This window comes from Anastrepha ludens, chromosome 4, assembly GCF_028408465.1.
Source record: "Anastrepha ludens isolate Willacy chromosome 4, idAnaLude1.1, whole genome shotgun sequence".
Taxonomy (NCBI): Eukaryota; Metazoa; Arthropoda; class Insecta; order Diptera; family Tephritidae; genus Anastrepha; species Anastrepha ludens.
In genome coordinates, this window is record NC_071500.1 from 109,595,253 (window position 1) to 109,607,657 (window position 12,405).

Consider the following 12,405-nt stretch of genomic DNA (forward strand, 5'->3'; position numbering starts at 1 on the left):
TATTTTGGCAGATTTGCAGTTTCTTAACATGCGACTTTGCGATATTACTCCAGGCTGGACAGGCATATAATATTATTGGCTGAAATATAGACTTATAAATTATTAGCTTATTTTCATCACTTAAGCCTGAGCGTCTATTTATTAGGGGATATAACATTTTGATCGCCAAATTTACTTTCTCCTGTATGTACTTTACGTGATCGCAAAAAGATACTTTTTTATCAAAAATCACCCCCAGATATCGTACGGTATTGGCCCACGGGATATCATAACTACCTAATTTCAAACCTGTACTTGGTATAAAGCAATGACTTCTTTTTCTAATGAAAAATATAGCTTGCGTCTTACCAATGTTTAATTTTATTTTCCAAGCACACAAGTAGTCTGCCATGTTTTGTAGTGCATCTTGAAGTTTGGTTACGATTTGGTTACCAAACGCATGCGAATAAAATATGCCAATGTCGTCTGCATACATAGCATATGAACTAATCAATATGAACTTGACTAATTTGGGAAAATCAGAGCAATAAATAATGTACAGTAAAGGACCAAGTACCGATCCCTGGGGAACTCCAGCGGGTAATTCGATCATATCAGAGTATTCGCCATTCAGAGACACGCAAAAGTAACGATTTTTTAAAAAGCAATTTATGATTTTTACTAGTGGTAACGGAAATTTTAAATTTATTAATTTGTAAATAAGACCATCATGCCATATCGAATCAAAAGCTTTCTCAACGTCAAGAAGCATTAAACCGGTTGATTTCTTGTGATCGAAGTTAGATTTGACGTGATAATAGATTCGTTTAATCTGATGAGTCGTACTATGATGTTGTCTAAATCCAAATTGCTCGTTTGGTATAATCTTATGGGTGTCTAGGAACAGGGATATTTTATTTTTGATAATTTTTTCAAAAACCTTGCTTAACCCTTTCGGTACATCTTTTTATTGTGCCATCCAAAAAATTCAAATTTTTGTCTGAGTATTTATTTTAGGACCAATAACAATACAAATAATTTTTTTTTTTGTTAAGTGATTTTTTTTTAATGTTGCCATATGGCAACAAATGTTGTGTATTCGTTTCAATCGCAAATAAACTTCTTCTGCAATCTAATGCAAGTTAACACCTTACGAGAAATTTGTTGCCATATGGCAACAAGCTTAGTTTTTAAAATTAGCACAGCTTTTAAAGCTGCCAGTAAAAAAATATTTATATGCCAAATGACAGATTGAACATTTTTCTATATACTTTATTCAAAAATTGTTGAAAACATTTGCCCAAAATGCCTCAAAAATCTAAAAATGCAAAATACAAATTTCAGAGTGAAGTGCTATATGCCAGAAGGCTTTCTTTAAAAATGTTGTATTACCGATATATAAAGGGCGGTTATTATTTATTTTATTTCTGTTTAACCATTAAACTTCAATTTTTGAAAATATGTAACAAAAAAGTTGATATTTTTTACAAGAGTGTGTTGACGGCCTTTTAAAGTTTACTGTTGCCATATGGCAACAATATCGCGAAAGGGTTAAGCTGCTTAGAAGACTAATAGGGCGGTAGCTATCAGCTGCGTTTGCTGGTTTGCCCGGCTTGCGAATTGGAGTTATTTTAGCTGTTTTCCACGCATTAGGGAAATATTGCAATTTGATGCAAGAGTTTATCAAAAAAGTAAAATATATCACGGCCTCTTTAGCTAAGTGTCTGAGCATAATATTTTTTATGTCATCATGTCCTGCAGATTTCCTCAGTGGTGCATCATGCAGAAGATCCTGAATATAATCTGAATCCACGTATTCAGATAGTGGAGTGTCTACTTCTTGCGAATTTAGTTGGTTTATAGCTGTATCAACTAAATTTGAGACGAGTGGAGATCCTAGTTGATTGGACACCTTATGATTTTCTAAAAAGTTATATGCAAACAAATTTGCTTTTTCGTGACTTACGATTAATGTCTTATTTGACTCACGCGGAGGTGGGATTTCTGAATGTTTTCTTCGCATTATTTTACAAATGTTCCAGAATGGCTTACTTCTCTTTTCAATTGAACTAAGTTTCTTATTCCAGCTGGCATTTCTATACTGAAAGATCTGTTTGCGGATTTGCACAGAGTAATGTTTTACTGCTTCGTAGTCGGAGAGCTGTCTGTAATGACTCCATTGTGTACGAAAATAGTTTCTAGTTTTTATTAAATTTAAAATGTATTGGGGTAGTTTGAGAAAATTGGTCTTCAAAGTTTTAAGTGGGACTGAACTTTGTACTACGGATATTATTTTTTCACTGAACATTATTACGTTTTTATCAATATCCTCCGTGGAATCAATTAAATCAAGGTTAGTTGACCAAGTACATAAAGAATTTTTTAATGAGGATCGATAAATCTTCCAGTTTATCTTATCGTAATCCATTATAAAGTTGTCGATATGCTTGAAGTTTAAATTGAGAACAAATTTTACCGGTAGGTGATCGGAATCAAATTTGTTTATCGTTAAAGGCTGAGATATATACGTGGGTATATTCGAGAGTACCAAGTCAATATTGGATGGGGAAAACCTTCTAGACGAAGGTATATATGTTGGATCGTTTGAGTAGGAAACCCCTATGGGGAAAAATGTGGTAAATTCATTGAGTATATTTCCCCAAGTATTTGCTCTAGAACAACCCCAGTTGCGATGCTTGCTATTAAAATCCCCGCAAAAAATATACGACCCATTCAAATTGAAAAGTTTTCTTAAGTCTTTTTTGTAACTATTCCGAAGCTCCGAGGTATTTGTTCCACGGAAAGTAAGTACTAAAAAGCTTAAATGATTTATGGTCAGAGGAGGTTATTTTAATTCCAATATTTTCAACTATTTCTGTATTAATATTTATGATATTGAATTGCATAGACTTTTTAACTAATATGGCAACACCACCACCTACTCCAATTTCCCTATCTTTACGCACACATACATAATTAGGGTGATACAATTTATCAGTATGTTTTAGCCACGTTTCCGAGAGCATTCGTACATCAACAATAGTTTTGGTTAAAAAATCAAAATGTTCCATAAACTTATTTCGGATACTGCGACAGTTTCAGAAAGTTATTTTAAGCTGAGATACAGACATTATTTATTACTAGAGTATAGAAACTTAATTGCTAATTGTGCGATAGCGTTAAATTGATCATGTTTACTACTACATTCTTTTAGTTTTTGTATTAATTCAAAAGTTAGTTCAGTGATTTCCTATTATAGTAAAGTATAAGTCCCATATGACTCAAATCTCGTGCTAATTTTTGATAATTTTTTTAATAGCGGCCTTGTGCATTTTCTATATAAAAAAATTTGAAGCGTTCACTACATGAAAAAAAATACATAGCACCGTCATAAAAAAAAGAAATAAATAAAAATAATAATTAATGAAAAAATAAAGAAATAAAATAAATATGTTAAAAATCAGCGCAAACTTTAAGCCACTTGAAGCTTGCGCTTTATAGAACCAAAATTTAATGGGCTACAAAATACTACAATAAAAACCATAAGACTTAAAATTTTACACTTCACACAAATTTTTGGAAAATTGGAATAATCGAAATATTTAATCAGAATTTTTATTATTATTATTAATATTATTATTCTTTAGTGACTGGTATGAATACCAGTACTAAAATTATGTTTGACTTCTCTTCAGTTGTCGAATAATCAGAATTTTTAGAAAAACTTCGGGTATGCAAATTTATAGCCCATTTAAATTTGGTATAACAAAGTGTAAGTCAGAAGTACTTCAAAAATCGTGTTGATTTTTTAAAAAATTTTGTTGGCCTGCGGCTTTGTGCATTTTCTCCATATAAGAAGATTTGAAACTTTCGGTAAATGGAAGATAACGCGTAACACCGTCAACAAAAAAAAAAGTAAGTAAATAAATAAAAGAAAAAAATGTTAAAAATCAGCGCAAGTTTTAAGCCACTTGAAACCTGTATTTTTATGGACCAAAATTAAATGAGCTACAAAAGTGAGCACTCAGAATTTTTCTAGAAATTCTGACCAAATGATTTGAAGATTTCATGAGAATTTGTTCAATATTTTTTTTTTACTTTTTGCAGAGTTTGGAACCTTGAATTATATAGTTATTTTGGTAGCATGAACTATAGTTTTTAATTTTTATTTCCATTATATGATAAATTACACCTCGTAATATTAACAATAAGTAATTGGTGTTAGGGCTTGGAATTAAAATGTACCTTCCCTTTGGAAGAGAACATTACTTTCTTTGGTATCATTTAGTTACAATTTTACTAGCACAACATAGTTTTCTACAATTTTATTTATATTACAGTACGAGCCAGATCTGTGGGTGTTTTGCGCTTTAGTCCTCTTGGTTGAAGTTCCATTTCCGGTATCAGTCTCATTGCATAGTTTTTGTGCTCTAATAGTCGCAAGATATGCTTACTGCTGCTTCTTTTTACTGTTTCAGTTACATTGTCAATGCCGAGGACGCGGTGAATATCGTCATTTCTTATGTACCAATTTGCCTTTGTGATTGTCCTTAGCATCTTAGATTGACTTCTTTGTATGATTTGTAGGTTTGATTTACTGGCAGTCCTCCAAATTTCTAGTCCGTAGGTCCATGTCGGTCTGATTATTGATTTGTATATCATTTGTTTATTAAATAAGCTGAGGGTTGATTGTTTTCCTAGCAGCCAGTAGAGTTGTCGGAATTTGTTTTTCATATCGTTTCCCTTGTTCAGTATATGTTTTTTCCATGTGAGTTTTGAGTGAATCGTTATGCCTAGATATTTTGCACTTGAGTGTATTTTTATGACTTCTCCGTTAATTTGGATTGGATGTCTTGCAGATTTTCTCTTCGCGTATTTTACATGTTGCGTTTTGTCTTTATTGACCTCAATGCCCCATTTTTCAAACCATTGTGTTGTAGCTGATAGGGAATCTTGCAGTGTTTTTTGTTGCTGATTCTTCATTGTTGTTAGCTGATATTAAAACTGTGTTGTCTGAAAATGTAGCTATCATTGATCCTCGAGTAGTTGGCGTTGGTATATCTGCTGTGTATACTAAATATATCATAGTATGGGGCCCAGTACGCTTCCTTGAGGTATCCCAGCTGTCGCCGTCAAGATTTCAGAGCACTCATCGTCGTATTTTATGAAGAAGTGTCTATCAGTCATGTAGCTTTTAAGGATATTAAATATGTTAGGTGGTAAAATGAAAAAATAAATAAAAACCCAAAAATATACAAGATATCGCACTGCTATTACTGTGAATACAGTAAAAGGATAGAAAAAGGACTAGTAGACCAAAAACTGTTCAGACCAAACGTTCTGTTGAGAATATTGCTGTTGTAGCACAAAACGTTGCTGAATAAACCCCAGTATTGATATCTCGACGACCTCAAAAATTAGACATTCATGAAGGGACTATTTGGAGGATTTTACCTGTAGTGGATGCTCACGATGGTCATCTACAATAAATTAAGTCATCTTTCCCATATAATTTTTAAGAGCCGTATTTTGAATCAAAATAGTGAAAATGAAACTTGAAAGAATCGAATTTTTACGTATTTTACCCTCAACCATCATCTAAACGCGTTTTTGAAAGGCCCTTTACTTCGACATTTTTCCAACTCCAAACCTTTTGTTAAATAGTTTTGCAAATATTAGAATATTTTCCGTTGATAAAGCAATTTATTTATTTCATATTTGCTGCACAACTAAGACGGTCATATATTAGTATGTACATTTGTTTGTCAAAAAAAAAAAAATCTACTGTCTCCTAGCCCCTTAAATGCTGTCCAATTTTTGGAAGTAGAAAAATTGTGTTTTATTCCAATTATTTTGTTTGTTGAATGACTATCGAAATAATTTTCACGCCGTTAAAGATGAAAGATCTGTTAACGAGGTTGAATTAACCAAAAAAAGGCACAAATACAAAGAAACACAAAAAATAAAAATTAAAATATCACGCCGAAGTTCTTGTGGTGTCTGTGCATTTGATTTTTTTATTAAGCTTTTATGTGTAGTAAAAACTTTTGGCAGTTACGTACAATAACAAGGTCGCAAAGGTCACGGCAGCCTAGACCGACACAACTTACCGCTCATTTATGACCACATAAAATCCCAGTAGGTTAGACTTACGAAAAGCCAGCCAATATCTCTTTACGCTGGCGCATACAAAAATACAAACAAATACAAACATAGACAAACATAGACACACACATACAGAGACCAGAAATTCTTAATAGAGATAGTGTTGCGGGTAGTGTTTCTGATGTCATTGCCATCTAGCAACATAATTTTGATGGGCTTGGTAATGACTGGCCACAGTGTTGCTGCAATGAAGGGCGTTGATGGGCTGCGGTCACAAGGCACACAACTATTACGTTTTGTATTTTCTTGCCTTTCTTTGTCTTCACACCTTCGCCCGCTGCCGCTGCTTCATTTGACCACTTCCGTGGATGGCTTGCCTTTTGTTCTGTTGCAACTTTATTGCCATAATTGCTGTTGGTCGTGATTGTTGTAGTTGCTAAATTCAGGCACTAACGTCTAACGATTGGACACTGCTCTCCCTTCTTTGCTGTTGCTGCTGCCACCATTTAATAGGCCGGGTCAAAAAGTTGTTCCTTATTGCAACTGAAATGTTGCAGCAATTTGTTGCAAAAGGAAAAAAAACATTGCAGTTTTAGGTATAAAGGTATATAAAGAATTTTTCTTTTCGACATATTTTGTATTTTCTCACTTCGCTTGTTAAGTTCGTGTTCTAGAGGAAGCGGCTGCACGTTGTTTTGTTGTTGTTCTGTTATTTTTTTCTGCATCACAACTGAATACTCGTATTTACTCAACGCCCGATTCCAGGCAAAACTTTGAAAGCCCTCGTTGTTGATGTTGCAAGAACAGCACGTACGTTTGTCTATGCTGGGCGTTTTTGATTTCTATAACTTTTTGCTGATTCTACGTGTTGTTAGTTGTATGAGTACACACATACATACGTACATATGTACATATGTACATATATTGTGTCATTCGCTCTGAGCATTTAGAAATTTCCAAGGCACATACTCACATTTGTATTCTGTCAAAAAATTAACAGGAATTCTTCAATAAAACACAAACTATACATAAAATAAAGTACAAAAATATAAATAAATAAAATTGAGGGAAATTTCCTCAATAAAACGCAAACTAAATATTTATTATGTTTTCAAATTTCTTATATTGCCTTTAAAATAAGCCCACATTTTTCGGAATGGACTTCAACTCACGCTGTGAATTTTCTTTTATGTGTTCCATCGTCTGACAACGGGTGCCTCAATGTGGTAATTTGAGTTTTGAAAAGCGAAATTTTTGGATGAAAAACGGTGATTATTCGTTAATATTTATAGAGTTATTGGCAAGAAATTCATTCACAATAGTAGCGTCGTAAGATGCTGCGTTGACGTGGTATCAGAAGCAACAGTTTACTTTCACTAATTCGGTAATTACTCCATTGGGAGATAAAGAAAACTATGAAGTTGATGATGAAATCGACCTTTCCTTTCGAACGCCACACAATTTCCAATAATATTCTTGATTTACGGTCTCAAATTTGGATTTAAATTTTGACAATCCCTGTAAACAGACTCTTTAAATTATCATTTTCCGTTACTTTTTTGACAGAAAGTATGCCATAGAGCACTGTATTACTGTTTTTTATGAAGAAATTTGTAGGAGAAGCTCTGCCAAATCCATATAAAACGAATTCGAACAATATTTCTGTCCTCAAACTTTTATAGAAGAATGAACAACGATTAATTTTTCTGTGTACATTTTAGCCCACGACCTCTAACCTAAATAGGCATCTTAGACCCTTTCTTAAAACCAGTATAAAGAAAGTTCGTTAAAAAAGGCAGTTAGAGGAATAAATTGTTCCACATAAATTTTAAACAGATAATTTTACTTTGGGTCACCGTAAACCACTTAAGTGAGTGGGTAAGAGAGCTTTGTCCAATTTAATAATTGGATTCGCTGTAAACACCTTTTTACAACTATGAGCATTAGGAGGGATCGATTTGTATGGAAATAAATTTTTGGATTTGCTGTATCGTATGTGAAGATATCAAAATCATGAAAAAATGAAGAATCACGGAGCAAAATTTTCCATTTCAAAACGATTGGCGCAGTAGATTTGGGGTTATAGACTTCGAAAATAACAAGTCTTGGAGAAGTGCTTTAGAGTCGAGTCGCGAAGGTAAAGAAACAAAAAGGTATAATAAAAATTATTACAATATAAAAATTAACTTTAACATTAAGTGATTGAAAATACTCATTTCCATGCGTTCGAATTATAGATGTTCTGGAGCACCGGACGCTTAAATGCTCATAACTTCGTCAAGGTTGCTCGAAATTTTCACAAAACATTCTTGAGATATAATGCATGCATTTAAAGAAAATTTAATAAAAAAGAAAATGCAAAAAAAGTGTATCTACTTTGCCTCATCTCTCTTCATATAACCACTGGCCTGAGTAAATATTGCTTCTTTTTTTTACGAGGTGTAAAAGCAGTGAAATTTACCCCCACTAAAAACCTCTCAAGCTCGATGGTTCATTTTACAGGGATACCGATTTCGTAGTTACATCTAGAGGCCATCGTGAGCAATAAGCTCAATCGTCAGTTACGTTCGTCTGCTGTTCGTCTTGCTGCATTTTATCGATACGTCAGTTGTTCTTGCTGCTGCGTTCGTCTAACATCATTCCTTGCGGCCTCCAATCAATGTTGCGAAGTTCTGGCTATGTTCAGAAACGCATTATAATGCGCAGTACTTGCAGCGCTGGCAGCACTGTCAATGTGACATTTCATGCAACTGATAGATTTGTTGAAAAATTGCAAATAGATTTGTTGCATTTATGAACGCGCTGTTCAGTAAAATGGAATTGTTACTAAGTTTGGTCATGGACGATGTATGTGAGGAAACAACCGATAGTCTTTTATTAAATTTAAGAAAAAAAAAACCGTGTAAAGCTTAAAAAGTCAAAAGTTTAATATCAAAAGTTTAATATCTTTTTTTTATTCGCTTATATGTGATGAGTAAATTAGAAAATTTTCGCTGGGCGATGTTGCTATCTATTTTTAAATCTTTATTAACTTTTTTTACTTCATCTACGACCTTAGCCCAGAGCACGCTCTTTTTCCTCCTTCCCGATGTGAACTCGTTCTCCATGCTCAGTCGGACTCTGAGCAGTAATTTTATCTCCGATGTACTAAAGTAATCACTAAAACCAAGAAAAGTATAATAAAATAAAGTTTAAATATCGTATTTTTCATCAATTTTTGTATCAAAAGCTAAAATAAATAATTAAATACCCACTTTTCATCAGACATTGTACTAGCGTATATATTGGCAGTGTGAAAATTTTTGCTGCAAATAATGCACGACTTTTGATACAAAAATGACGTTTAAGAACGCGTTGCATTTGCAGTACTGCCATATTTGCATTTTTGAACGCACTGCTCACTCTGAAATGGTATATTGCGCATTATAATGCATTGTTGAACATACCCTTCTACGATAATTCGTGTTTCAAAAGCGCGTACCTACCGCGCTCCACTTTTCATCCGACTTACGCATTTGTGGATAGGTGTGGCTTGACTAGGCATCAAAATGATTTTCTTATTTTGGGTTTTGCTTTAATTTACAAAAATAGATTTTATAAATAATTTAAATACTTGAAAATGATTTATTAAATATGATTTTTGAATATTCACAAAAATGAGTTTTCTAACAAAACATTTTTCTTTCTATTTCAGTGAATAATTCTGGATGTTGCGCGAATTTCTCTTATGAAAATCATCAACCAATGGAACCACAATTCAGCTGCTTTTCTTATTTCTTTATGGTGCCTATGATTAGTTGCCGTTGAAGTCAGCGATTTTCGCCGTTTATTTGTCTTTGAAAATACGGCAAGCTTTAAAGTTGGATTGGTGCTTCAGCTTCACACATTTGATGCTGGCTTTGCTACTCACCTTAAAGTCAGGGAGTTCTAAAGTGATATCTAATTTTTGTTAGACTCCTGCGCTGGTGTCACAAAAGCGTTTTTAGTTAAGCCTCGAAAAAGTGAAAATTGAAGGCGGCAGTAATATTTCTTGGTTAACGGCGAAACTTGTCAAATGAATTTGAAGCGGCATATTTTATATCTTAAGATGGAGTTAGCTGCATTCTGGCGTGGGGATGGGACCAATCCTGCATTTCATAAGAGTCACAAAATGGTTCCACGAAGAAAAGTAAATGAGGTTCCCGTGCAGCACAGTGTTATCGCAACGGACCTGCAAGGTCTAAGTGAGTTGGTCGTACAGACCGACTACCACCATAACTTAAACTAATCTAGCTGCTTATTTTAATAGTAAAACCAGTCTGAAATTTCTACACGGCGACATAAATTTGTGTGAACTGAAAGGGTTTTAGCTGTAATATTTTTATTTTTATTTTTTCAGTTATCAAGAATTTATCGCGTAATTTGAACGCCACATAACGCTAATCATTCTCTAGGGAAAACTAATTATAAGTCGGCATGAATTAATGCATTCTTGCATTGTCCAACCTACTATTTTTCCAAATTAATATACTTTAAGCTTAAACATTTACCATTTACTGGATATTCCCTTATCTTACCACTAGGGGGGAAAGTACAGAGCTAACATTTTATTCGCTGGCTTTTCACCAATAACTGAGGTGTATACCAAACTAAGCTGAGGTGTACACGTTTCCTGTTGATCCTTTGTCAAAAAACCGTTAATTTGGGTATATCACTCAAATGGAAAGGTTTTTTGCTTGAGTTAGTATTTTTGTTAGAGCAAAAATATTTTTTTTAGCAAACTTACAAAGAAGTATAAATGTATAATACATCTTATATTCTACGCATACTCTGGCCTGTGCGCCAAATATTTGCGAGTTAAACTTGACTAATCATTTCAACCGTTGATGCTACAACCGGGACTGTAGACGCAATTTAGCATTGTATTATTACCGTTGGGGTAAGGATTGAACAACACTCCAGTTGACTGGAGTGGCGTTATTTATATTTAGGTCACGAATAGTAAGAAAAATCAAACAAGGCATGAAAGCCAAAATCCAAGTGTTTTTAGTTTACAGCTTTGAGATGCTGCTCAAACTTGGTCCTATGAACATTCTGTTACTACTTTGAACTTTGTCTTTTCCATTCATCCGATTTCGATGAAATTTTATTAACCTATTACTTACGTTCTAGGAAAAATAAAAGTCTAAAATAGTGCCTGTTAAGAGTCGGAAGACTGATTTGTCTTGACTTCGAGTTCACTTTATTTCGACAGTGTATTTTTTCTAATGGTAATGTACATAAGTTGAGTATGACGTTATATAGCAAAAATGTATGTACAAGATGTTACAGTAAATTAGAAACGAATATAAGTAATAGGCAAAATGATTAAAATGAGAGCGCTTAATTGCATTGAGTGTAAATGACAACAAAACGAAAGAAATTGCAAAGTCAAAGTGCTGGGTTCTATTCATTACAGCAGTTCCCAACAGTGCCAATTGGTACTCGCCGTACTGCGTGGCGATTTGCGACAAACTTTTCTCGTAATACCTCAATCAACACTTACTGCTACCTTAAAGCATTGACTAAGTCATAAGATAGAGTCGAAATCACTCAATTTTTAGCAAACGGACATATTGATGAGGTCGGTCGGGTGAAAAGAAGAGGGAGGGTGAATCATTGAGGTATCAAGTACGAGACGCGAGAAACGATACCTTATATTTTTATAAAGATAAAAAAACATTAAAATAAAAAATAAAAAGTGAATGTACGAAGAAGCCGGTCTCAGGATTTCAGCCTGGTGCCGAACATTTACGGATCTTATAAAAGCAATTATAGAGTAATTCAGTGAAGCAATAAAACAGCGCACAACAACATGCACGTCATGAAAACTGTAACAAACTTACATATTAAACTCACATATCGAACTCAGTACTGGCATCCCCCATACAAAATAATTCTTGTTCGAGATTCTGACTCGATGTTATTACTTACTCAATGCTTAAAGCAACGCACTTTCGGAGACATGCTTGAAAACTCACAAGTCTCCCAACCAAAACATTTATTTGTCCTCGCTGAAGACGGAGAAGTTGAAAAATATTATCCAGCACAAAGCCGTGAATAGTAATACAGTTCGACACAGCAAGAACTATTGCCTGTTTTCCACATGGGCTTTCACCTTAGAAGTATCATAGTTCTAAAATCTGATTTTCATTTCTTTTGTTTTGTTTAGTTTTCCTTTGTTGATAAAGTTGTTTTGATACCTGTTCATTTGTATTTACTGACTGCCTTGGTTGGGCTTGTGTGGGTTAGTATAAACAGAATCAAAACGCTGAGCGAAGTTCGTCGGGAGAAGCAATGGGT